The sequence below is a fragment of the Myotis yumanensis genome, unplaced genomic scaffold, assembly GCF_028538775.1.
Source record: "Myotis yumanensis isolate MYYU_CA2020_CCGP unplaced genomic scaffold, mMyoYum1.0.hap1 SCAF_10, whole genome shotgun sequence".
Classification (NCBI taxonomy): domain Eukaryota; kingdom Metazoa; phylum Chordata; class Mammalia; order Chiroptera; family Vespertilionidae; genus Myotis; species Myotis yumanensis.
Window position 1 is genome coordinate 61401255 of NW_027223761.1, and position 10687 is coordinate 61411941.

The following is a 10687-nucleotide window of genomic DNA, read 5'->3' on the forward strand; positions in this document are numbered from 1 at the left end:
TCACACAGTATTTTAACATTCTATAACCCAGGCCCTGTAATCTGGTTCTTTTTTTTTCATTTATTTTTTATATATTTTTTTTATTATTAGTTAAAGTATTACAAATGTGTCCTCATCCCCCCATTAACCCCCTGGTTCTTACTTCAAATAATAAATAGAGCAACTAGCCTGGCTGGTGATTGCCTCTCATCATCAATGTTTCTATCTCCCTTTCCCTTTCTCTATGAAATCAATAAAAATTCATTAAAAAACAACAGAATTTCTGCTGTCACCACATATATTCAACACTATGATGGATTCCTATTAATGCAATTAGACATGTGAAAGAAGAAAGAGGAAAGAAAACTATCATAATTTATATTATTAGCTCAGCATGATTGCATAATTAGAAATTATCCTGAAATCTATAATTAATGAAGTTAGGAAGAAATGAGATCAGTTAATTTCTTCTAAATAAACAAAAAACATTGGAAAGGAAATTTACAATGCATGTTATATGATCAGAAATGGAAATTCCTAAAAATAAATCTAATAAAAGTTATATAATTCTGTGTATATAAACTATAAAACACTATTGAAAAAAAAAACAACACGAAGAAAAGAACTGTGAGTCCTGTAAATGGAAATATCCCATATTCATGGATTGAAAGACATACTATGGTAACTATGTCCAATCTCACCAAACAGAGCAATAACATAAATATGATTCAATAACTTAAAAAAAATGTATGTGCATATACATGTGTATGTAATTGAGAAGTTGGGTTTTAAATGAGTCTGTGACTAGGACTCTTAAAATGTGTTTCTGGGTGGGTCCATGGAGAGGTCAGTGATGTTTCCAAAGGCGGAGAAGGCCCCACGGAGGAGGGTGGGCGTCATGTCTTCCCCGAACACGTGGAGAGTGTTCCCCTTCCGAGGGGCCCGGCGTTCAGGGAACGAGTCCGACCTGCGGAAAGGGCCTTCTCGGTCTTCGTCCCGGTCTCGCTCTCGGTCTCTGTCTCGGTCCCGGTCTCTGTCCTGGTTCCGCTCACGACGGCGGTCCCGGCTGCGGCTTCGGGGAGGGGAGACTGAGGAGCGGGCGTTACCACGTGCTTCGGAGCCCCGTCCAGACCTTCGGGGAGGGCCATCGCCAGCCCCCGGGCCCTCTGCCTCCTCCCCGTCTGGCCCCGGGCCCCCAAGCCGGGCACTGGCAGACACAAAGCTCTCGTATAGAGATGTCCTTTGGGGACGTCTGGGCGACTCCTGCACATGGTCATCAGCAGATAGGCCCCCCTGGAGCGGCTGGGAAGTGGGGACCGGCCCCTTCTCAGGGTCCTTGAACTTTCCCTCTAGGGTTCGAGAACGCTTGAAGCCCGAGTTCTTGGTCTCAGCCTTGATGGCACTGATGGCTCCCGACTTCACCAGCTGCTTTGCCTGCTCCGTGGCGGTGGCTGGGTCCAGACGGGCTGCGCTGGCAGAGAGCGTTTCACACGCCTTGGCTGGCTGTGCTGCTGCTGCTTTGGTTCTTCAGAGCCAGCAGCGCCTTTTTCTTTCTCTTCTGTTCGTTGAATTTCTTCTGCAGAGCCTCCTCCTCCTCGCTCAGTCCGGGGGGTATCACCAACATGGTGGCTCCTGAGGAAAGTCAGTCCGGCCCCGTCTCACCTCCCTTTCAATACCAAACATGTGGAAACATAAATGACAACAGTTTACAGTCACAAACCCATCTCCTCATCTCTACACCCCGAGAGGCAGCCTGTGCTCTCCTCACCTTCCTTAAAAAGGAGTCCACGGAGCCAGCTGCCTTCCTCTCCTGCTCTACAGCTGTCACCACCCAAATGAGACCTTTAAGTTCTACAAGTGACAAGATTACCAGTGTCACGTGATAGGCTCCCAGCTCATCATGGTTTTTTTTTTAATCTCAGATATTCTACAACCCTCTGAAAATGTCGAGGAGTCATTTGATTGGTGGGGTTGCTCTTACATCAGTCAGGGCAAAGCAGAGGTATAATCCTCAGTTCATCCTAGCTTGATGCCTATGTCGGTGCTCAGAGCTGTTTCATGCCTGGGACATATAAACAATTCTACAATGATTTCACTATAAATTCTTTATGTGTTTTTCTGGAATACATAATCAAATATTTCACTCATTCTTTCTACCTGAAAACTTAATCTGAAGAAATGAAAAAAAAGTGAAACAGTTTAGGGGAACTAGATATGAGAAACTTACAAACCATGTAAGGGCCTTTCCCCTAAGAAATAATAACATGCTGCCCAGCCAGCGTGGCTCAGTGGTTGAGCATCAACCTATGAACCGGGAGGTCACGGTTCGATCCCCAGTAAGGACACATGCCCAGGTTGTGGGCTCGATCTCCAATGTGGGGGGTGCAGAAGGCAGCCAATCAATGATTCTCGTCATTGATGTTTCTATCTCTCTCTTCTTCTCCCTTCCTCTCTGTAAAATATCAGTAAAATATATTGTTTTAAAATGCATTTTAAGGATTTTACCTTTCTTTAATTTGCAGTTACACAATGGGGGTAACAACTTTAATAAAACATAAGTAAAATTACAAATAACCCACCTTGGCGGTGTGGCTCAGTCGTTGAACATTGACCCATGAACCAGGAGGTCCTCTGGTTCCGTTCCCAGTCAGGGCACATGTCTGGGTTGCGGGCTCCATCGCCAGTGGGGTCATGCAGCCAATCGATGTTTCTCTGTCATGAATGTTTTTATCTCTCTATCCCTCTCCTTTTGTTTCTCTCTAAAATCAATGAAAACAAATTATTTTAAAAATTACAAACATCCCTGAGGCAGTACTGGCTGACAGACTCATTGGTAAATGGTGTCATTTCAGCCTGAGCAGAGGCCTGAGCAGTGGCCTTGGAGAAGATGTGTCGGAGCAGCAGGAAAGAGAGAAGCTCCTGAGCTCAATTCTGGCTGAGCATGTCTAGTGGAAACTAGGGTCCAGTCTTAATAATCTGTAGAACTAGTCATCTGGAAATTAATGCCAACTTCCAAAGACATCCACAGGAATGTGAGCTCTCCTTTCTTAGCTGGCTCCACACCATTAACAAACTAACAGTTCTATCATTCTATCTATCTATCTATCTATCTATCTATCTATCTATCTATCTATCTATCTATCTCCTGCTGTACTTTAGTTTAGAACACCTGAGAATGTCCTTCTTATCAAGGCACACCATGGCAGGGGAGGGATCCTGAAGGTGATATCAAAACCAGCTGTGTCCATGGCATCTAGGAGTTGGCTGAGAATGTCTTAGAGGTACCACAGCATTCTAGGGCAGCTGCCCAATGGGGAGGTCCATTTGGCAAGCAACTGGGAGCCCTGCTTGGCATAGTAGTAGAAATATCTGGCAGCTTAAGAAATGGGTCATTCCTAGGAGATAAAGCATCCTGACTGTGGACAGGTCCAGCCCAGATTGCTGCTTGGCTGGGAGGTACTGTCTTCCCAGGGTTGAGGGTCAGATACAGCCATATTTGGCTAAATCTTCATCAGTGATAGGCTCAAAGATGGAAGACAACCCATTGCCAGGGAACATGTCCCAGGACTCCAGAGAGGCAGGTGCCTCTAGCTTTAGCTCCAGGGATTTACAGTCAGGAGTCCAGGACATTTGGGCAACTGTGGAGGAGGCCTGGACCATGGAGGCATAAGAGTGGTCCATCCTTATAAGCTTAGAGAGGCTCACAGCCCTGTGGTTTCCAGCAGAGTCTCCCATAGAATCAACATCATTAAAATGTCCATACTATCCAAGGCCGTCTGCAGATTCAATGCCATCCCTATTAAAATACCAATGGCATACTTCACAGAGCTAGAACAAATACTCCAAAAATGTATATGGAATCAAAAAAGACCTCAAATAGCTGCAGCAATTTTGTGAAAGGAAAACAAAGTTGGAGGGATCACAGTACCAGATTTCAAGTTATACTACAAAGCCACCATAACCAAAACAGCCTGGTAGTGGAACAAGAACAGGCATATAGATCAATGGAACAAAGGCAAGGATGTGGAGGAAAGGGAACCCTAGTACACTGTTGGTGGGAATGCAGACTGGTGCAACCATTATGGAAAACAGTATGGAGTTTCCTAAATCAACAAAAGCCATTATGCTCAATTAAATTTGACACCGGAGGCAGGAGAATACAATGGAGTCAAGACAGTCTCTTTAATAATTAGTGTTGGGAAAATTGGACAGATACATGCAAAAAATATGAAATTAGACCACCAACTTATGCCATACACAGGAATAAATTCAAAATGGATAAAAGACTTAAATGTAAGTCGTGAAACCATAAAAATCCTAGAAGAAACCACAGGCAGCAAAATCTCAGACTCTCTCATAGCAATATATTTACATATACATATCCTACGGCCGTGGTCGGCAAACTGCAGCTCAAGAGCCACATGCGGCTCTTTGGTCCCTTGAGTGTGGCTCTTCCTAAGCCTTAGGAGTACCCTAATTAATAACAATGTACCTACCTATATAGTTTAAGTTTAAAAAATTTGGCTCTCTCTTGCCGAAACCGGTTTGGCTCAGTGGATAGAGCGTCGGCCTGTGGACTGAAAGGTCCCGGGTTCGATTCCGGTCAAGGGCATGTACCTGGGTTGCGCGCACATCCCCAGTAGGAGATGTGCAGGAGGCAGCTGGTCGATGTTTCTCTCTCATCGATGTTTCTAACTCTCTATCTCTCTCCCTTCCTCTCTGTAGAAAATCAATGAAATATATATATATAAAAAAAAATTTGGCTCTCAAAAGAAATTTTAATCGTTGTACTGTTGATATTTGGCTCTGTTGACTAATGAGTTTGCTGACCACTGTTAGGGCAAAGGAAACCAAGGAGAAAATAAACACATGGGACTACATCAAAATAAAAAGTTTTTGCATAGCAAAAGAAACCATTAACAAAACGAAATGGGAGAACATATTTGGCAATGATACATCTGATAAAGGGTTAATATCCAAAATATATAACGAACTCATGCAACTTAACAAAAGGAAGACAAACAATCCAATTAAAAAATGGGCAAAGCACCTGCATTGACACTTCTCAAAAGTGGACATAGAGATGACCAAGAGACATATGAAAAGTGCTCAATGTCACTGATCATCTGAGAGAGGCAATTCAAAATGACAATGAGGTATCATCTCACAGCTGTCAGAATGGCTACCATCAACAAATCCACAAATGACAACTGCTGGCAAGGATGTAGAGAAAAGGGAACCCTAGTGCACTGTTGGTGGGAATGCAGACTGGTGAACCATTATGGGAAACAATATGGAGTTTCCTAAAAAAAAAAAAATTAAATACAGAACTGCCATTTGACCCAGTGATCCCACTTCTAGGAATACATCCTAAGAAACCCAACGCACCAGTCAGAAAGAATGTATGCACCCCTATGTTCATAGCAGCACGTTTACAATAGCTAAGATCTGGAACCAGCCCAAGTTACCATCAGTAGGTGAGTGGGTAAAAAAGCTGTGGTATGCAGCAGTGAAAAAGAAGAATCTCTCACTCTTTGATGCAGCATGGAGGGACCTGGAGAGCATCATGCTAAGTGAAATAAGGCCGTCAGAGAAAGGTAAGTATCACATGATTGCACAGCTGTATGGAATCTAAGTAACAAAATAAATTGATGAATGGAGTGGATACAGAGACATGGAAGCATGGGACAGTGTGGAATCTCAGAGGAAAGGAGGGGGAGGGTGGGTGAGTGGGAGATTATCAACCAAAAAACTTGTATGCATAAATGCCTAACCCATGGAGACAGATAATAGGGTGCTGAAGGCCTGGGGTGGAGGGGAGGAGGGAAATGGAGGGGCTAAATGGGGGGGGAGGGGACATATGTAATACTTTTAACAATAAAGAAATATTAAAATAAATACATATGAAGCACAGTTATCTATATAAGACCACAAAATAAGTATCAATAAAAATTCCACAGAATCAACATATTGAGCAGTCCTGACCACAAACAAAACTGAAAATCAGCAATAAAAGTCCTCCCTCCTGCTCCTTCCAGGTTGCCTCTCTAAGCCAACAATCTCATTATTTTTTTTTGTTCAGTTATAAATTTTAGGTGCATTTTTGGAACCTGGCTTCTTTGGCAAAACCCTCTAGTTTTGATAGCTTATGGTTAGTTTTGAATGCCTTTGTGTTTTGCAGCACCTGAAGCAACAATTAAAAAAGAAGAAAAGACTAGATGTTAAAGACAAGTCATTGTTGGGTGGTGTGAAGTGTGAAGAAACTTCTGTTAATTGGGGGAAGGCGGAGATTTGTTACTGGGAAACCCCGGTTGGGCTTGGGGTGCCTGTGACTGTGTCCCATAATGAAGGCAGGGTTGGATCATATTAGGCGTTTATTAAGAAGGCTAGACACCCAAGAATGCAGGGTGCTTACAAGCATTAATCCTGCCTTCCAGCAAGGTGCAGGGGACAGGATTATAAAGGAGAAGGGGTTAGGGAATGGAATGCAGCTACATGCAGTCCTGAAGGTCCCCAGATGCCAGCTATTGTCATCAGTTATCAGGCAATGAGATGACGTTGACCAGCTGATGTTTTGACTACTGATGGGTCCTCCTGACCCTGCTTACTGGTTCTGCTTGCTGGATTCACAGCTGAGTCGCTTCCCTAATAGCTTCACACCGCATTGAAAAGAAAACTTAAGAAAAACTTAATCCCCTATTTGCATATAAGAAACTTAAGTCTTGCCCTAACCGGTTTGGCTCAGTGGATAAAGCGTCAGCCTTCGGACTCAGGGGTCCCAGGTTCGATTCTGGTCAAGGGCATGTACCTTGGTGGCGGGCACATCCCCAGTGGGGGGTGTGCAGGAGGCAGCCGATGGATGTTTCTCTCTCTCTATCCCTCTCCCTTCCTCTCTGTAAAAAATCAATAAAATATATTTAAAAAAAAGAAACTTAACTCTATTCACAGATGTATATGTGTTCTAAGATCTAAAATAATGTTATTTTCAGATTAATTCAGGTGCTCTTTTAGATTATAGGTCCCCCTATCAAAAGGAAGATATCTGTCCTCATTTTAACAATAAAGGTACACTTCTTTTAAAGAAGAAACAAACGTCTGCTCAAGTTCAGTTGCTGTTTTGGACTTTCTGGGTTTGGGCAATTCTCAGTTGCCACCTATTTTTTCTCTTTACTTAGGGAAATCTGGTTAAGGTGATAATTCTTGGGTCTTAAAGGGACATGAACTAGCTTTTTAGCTTTTGGACAAGGCCAGACATAAGTCATTTCCTTAGATTGTCTATTTACCAGGTAGAAAATTTAAGATGAAAGTGGAGGAGAAAGAGAGAGATGTCAATTGAATTTCTGATCTTCTGGTTTTAAAAAAAAGTTTTTAAAGAGAAAAAAAAGAAAATCAACGATAAAAATGAACCAACCATATTTGTTTCAAAATATTCCCATAATATCTACAATAATATCTAAAAATATGTTGATTTTTATGTTCAGCTCAAGCAATTAGTAAAAACAGACAGAATTATGCAAAAGAAATAAATGATTGATGATAAAAAGGGAAACAAGCCCAGCTAGTGTGGCTCTATGGTTGAGTGTAGACCCATGCACCTAGAAGTCACAGGTTCTATTCCTGGTCAGGGCATGTGCCCAGGCTGTGGGCTCCATCCACAGGGTATGCAGGAGGCAACCGATCCATCAACATTTTTATCCCTCCCTCTTGTTTTAAAATCAATAAAAACATATTTTTTTAAATCTTGAAAATAATAAAGGAAAACACACATACAAAAATAGAGATGATTGATAAAAACATAAACCTGATACTTTTAAAGAAATCTAAAATGCAGATCTGGAGATACTGATGAAGGAAGAAGTTTCCAGGACTGGGGCAGGAAATACACAGCATGAGCCTGGAGCATCGTGTAGTGCCTGAAATTAAGGACATTCTAAAGGCAAACACATCAATAGGCACACATCAAAGGGGCACAGGAACCCAAGGAAAGGGCTCCCAATGTCCAGAGCTCAAACAATTTCAGCAACATTAGAAAGTAGGACTGAATTATAACCAGAAATATAAATATCTGAGTCATGCTGATAGAAATGGTTGAGTAAATAAAAAATTGGAGACAAATAAGTCCCTCCTGCAGAAGATTCCAAATAACCTATGTAGTACTGCACGTAAAGGAGGGAAGAGTAGCACCCTGTTCCCTAAGTGGGGCTACTTGCCACAAGGAGTAGTAATTTTATAGTGGAGAATGCTGACAAAAACTATTTCAGTGAGAATCCTAATGCCTTTGATATGATGTGATAAAAATGGCACTTTGCCTCTATAATCTCCCTCTAAAAAAAAACCCACACCAACCCTGGCTAATTATAAGAAAAACATCAGACACCCTGGCTGGTGTGGGTCAGTTGGTTGGGTGTCATCCCATGCACCTATGAGTTGCTAGGGCGATTTCTGGTTAGGGCACATGCCTGGGTGTTGGGCTCAATCTCCAATAGGAAGTGGGCAGAAGGCAGCCAATCAATGTTCTACTCGTAGGTTGATATCTCTCTAAAAATCAATTTTAAAAAAATATTTTTTTTAAAAAAAATAAACCCCATCAGACAAATCCCAGTATATGGGCATCCTACAATACACCTGAGCAATACTTCCGCAAATTGTCAAGTTTCCATATAAACATTTTGTCAAAACAAATCTGAGAATCTATGACAGCAAAGAGAAACTGAAAGAGACAATAAAAATAAATGTAACTTGGAATTTTGGATGTGATTTTTTAATGTATATATTTTATTGATTTTTTTTACAGAGAGGAAGGGAGAGGGATAGAAAGTTAGAAACATCAGGAGAGAAACATCCATCAGCTGCCTCCTACACACCCCGTACTGGGGATGTGCCCGCAACCAAGGTACATGGCCTTGACCGGAATCAAACCTGGAACACTTCAGTCCGCAGGCCGAAGCTCTGTCTACTCAGCCAAACTGGTTAGGGCTGAATGTGATCCTGGAACATAAAAAGGACATTGAGTAAGAACTGAGCAAATCTGAATAACAGATTTATTAAATAACGTATAGATCTTGATTCATTAAATGTAACAAATGTGCCACAGTATTGTAAGGTATTAATAATAGGAGAAACTGTGAATGAGGTAGCATGGGGGTAGTTAAATGGGGGTAACTCTCCCAATTCTCTGATCAATTTTTTTAATCTAAAACTGTTCTAAAAAATAAAGTATCACTAAGTGTAATAAAATAATAAATAAGAGAAGGTGTCAACGAAGAATAAAAGAATGAAAAAAATTAGAAATATTATCTATTTTTAAAAACAGTCTACAATACAGCACAATATAAAACAAACAATTCTATGAACCAGTACATGATAATTTTTTTAAAGCAGGAAGGTTTAACATTTTTTTAATTATAAAATATGTTCCTATAGAAATTCACAAAGCCTGTTTGTACAGCTTAACTTACACGTATTAAGAACTATTCACATCTATGAATAACCGTAGAGTGAACAAAGTAGAACCACGTCTGAGGCCAAGAAACACTATATTGCCAGTCACTCGGTACCTGACTCAGGCTCCTCCTTCCGGAGCACTGCCTCATCTGCCTCTGCTACTAACCCTGTCCGATCTACAAACATATTAATTTCTGGAAACAATACGAAATTAATACTGTACCCATTTTTTAAAACTTTATAGGACCTTTAAAAATAAACCTTTAAGAAGAGAATGTTTTCATGTACCCTTTTGTGTGTATTTTCCTTCATTTGTGTCACGCACATAGCTGGACTTTGTTTTGTTTGTGGGCTGCATTCAATTGTCCAGACGTTTCTACTGCCACTGAGCCTGTGAGTTGTTTACTCTTCTGACCTCTTACTCCGCTGCTGTGAACATCCTCCCACACATCTATTGGAGTACCCCGCACCAGTGCCTACAAATTAAGCTCTTGGTCATAGGTCATGTGAATTCAAATTTTACCTTGCTACTGTTTCTCAACAGTTTTCACCAATTACACACTCGCTAGCTTCACTGGAGGGTACTCACTGCTCTTCACTTTTTTATCTGGTGCTTCATATGCCTGAGGGTTACTGAAATTCTGTAAGGGAGGGCAGGGGCCAGGGGAAAGGTGGTTTGCTTCTTTGAAGTTTCCTTCTGTATCCAAACTATCATTTTCAGTTTCCAAAATTTATTCTGAGTTTGTCCACTCTGTGCATCTTCAATAGTAAAGACTACTTCAAAATAACCATCAACTCTCCCTTGTATCACTTAGATATTCTAAGTGCTTCTCCCCCATTGTCCACAGAGCTATGCTGATTGAATATGGATGTCACATCATGACAAGTGCTGTTTTAAATTGCCAATGCCTTATTTCAAGTTGAACAATATTCAAATACAACCCTAGCTAGTTTTGCTCAGTGGACAGAGCATCAGACTGCTGACCAAAGGGTCCTGGGTTGGATTCTGGTCAAGGGTACATACCCAGGTTGTGGGCTCAATCCCCAGCAGGGGCATGCAGGAGGCAGCCGATCAATGTTTCTCTCTTATCATTGATGTTTCTATCTCTCTCTCATCAACTTCTTTCCTCTCTGACATCAATAAAAATACTTAATAAACTAGTGATTAAAAAAAAAGAAAAAGATTCAAATACCTAATATGAGTCACAAGGTTCTATGGTTCTCCTTCTTCTATTCTATGACTCATACAAACAAGCTTCCTTTC

The 10687-nt window shown here is 41.4% G+C and overlaps 1 pseudogene; it reads right to left on the reverse strand.

Moving 5' to 3' along the window:
• Positions 1-792: 792 nt before the first annotated feature.
• Positions 793-1611, reverse strand: LOC139018484 (negative elongation factor E pseudogene; annotated as a pseudogene).
• Positions 1612-10687: the final 9076 nt, after the last annotated feature.